Consider the following 1,599-nt stretch of genomic DNA (forward strand, 5'->3'; position numbering starts at 1 on the left):
AAATCACCTAAAAAGTCATAGTATAGTATGGCATCAAAAACGGTCAAAAAAAGTTATAGTATAGTATGGCATCAAAAATCACCCTAAAAAAGTCATAGTATAGTATGGCATCAAAAATCACCAAAAAAGTCATAGTATAGTATGGCATCAAAATTCACCTAAAAAAGTCATAGTATAGTATGGCATCAATAACGGTCAAAAACTGTCAAAAAAAGTCATAGTATATTACAACATTAAAAGAGATCTTGTAATTTCTTGTAATTAAGTATTCTCTATTTGTAGATTGCCATTATGTATGTATAAATGTATAATTGAGGCTAAAAATATTCAGACAGGCAAAAATATTCAGTGTTCAGAAGTATTTATTTAAGATAATCCGTTATCAGTCCCACAGTGGGGAAATTCAGTGTTGGAACAGTAAAAACGGAAAAGGGCATTTTATAAACATGAGTATGTACACAGTAATAGATTGGCTTTGGGTACAGATATTGCACTCTTTGAAATAGCAAAATGAAAATCTAATCTAATCCACAAAAACATTGTAGAAGTGTCTGTGGGAAAACAACATAAGATGGCTCCTTTAAATGATATCATGGTGTCAGATATGTGAAAAATATAGTAAGGCATAAAAATATCAAAAAATATTTAGATTTACTGATCAGTTTCTGTGATTAAGACGTGTTCTTGTCTCTGCAGGAGGAGGAGACGACAGCAGCCGAAGACCTGCAGTGGATGAAAGAAAACAAGTGTTACAAGCTGTTACTTAGATAAAAGTTCTCCACTGTCTAACCTTTGTTAGTGCTGGTTAGGATTAATGTACTTGAGGACATTTTCCAAAGCCTAATATGTCTTTATTACACACGTGTGAGAACTTATAATACAATTACTTAATAATTGCATCACAAAGATGCTTAGTAGACATGTTTGGAAAATGTGCTCATAACCAACTCTAACAAGTGTTTCCTTGTGGTTATATGTTGTCTGGAATAAAATGATTAAAACTGTCTTCTACACTTTTGACTTGCATTTTATGTTAAGGGAAATGTCATGTTTAAGGTTTTGATACTTAAACATTTTTTAAGGTTCTAAAAACAACAAAATCATTCATCATCATTTTGTACAGGTTTCATGCTTAATTATTAAACCTACTTTTAAAGTTTTTATATATGTTATAAAAAGGTTTAATATTCTAAGGTTTTAAGTTTATCTAAATTGTTTTTAAAATGTTTTATCCTTACTTTTTAGACCTATTCCTTTAAGGTTTAAGAAGTGTTCTTATATTTATTTTTACACATTTAAGGTTTTATACTCATTTTTTTAACCTGTTTATTTAAAGGGTTTCTAGTCTGTTCTAAACTAAGGTGTTATAGATTGTTAGACTTCTTGTTAAATTATTTGCAGCTACATTGTTGAAAAACTGATGAATATTAATTAAAACTAATAAGCTACGCAGTTTTAATTTGTTGCTATTTATTCCAGACAAGAGGTTTGTGTCAGAGTGACAAGAAGGAACTAACACTGACCTTCTGGAAATGTCCTCACATCTGTCTCTTCTGTGTGTGGTTTAATGGTTCAAGTTTGAATCCTGTGGAGAAAAAC

General features: G+C 30.3%; 1 long non-coding RNA gene across 1 annotated transcript in view; it reads left to right on the top strand.

Annotated features, from left to right (window-relative positions):
* LOC127143099 (uncharacterized) overlaps positions 1–1,011 on the top strand; it is a 3,984-nt gene extending 2,973 nt beyond the window's left edge. Inside the window, exon 3 of the long non-coding RNA XR_007814291.1 lies at positions 697–1,011. This is a non-coding gene — a long non-coding RNA (uncharacterized LOC127143099). The remainder of the gene's footprint in view (positions 1–696) is intronic.
* The last annotated feature ends 588 nt before the right edge of the window (positions 1,012–1,599 follow it).

The sequence above is a fragment of the Lates calcarifer genome, linkage group LG12 (genome assembly GCF_001640805.2).
Source record: "Lates calcarifer isolate ASB-BC8 linkage group LG12, TLL_Latcal_v3, whole genome shotgun sequence".
NCBI classification, from domain to species: domain Eukaryota; kingdom Metazoa; phylum Chordata; class Actinopteri; family Centropomidae; genus Lates; species Lates calcarifer.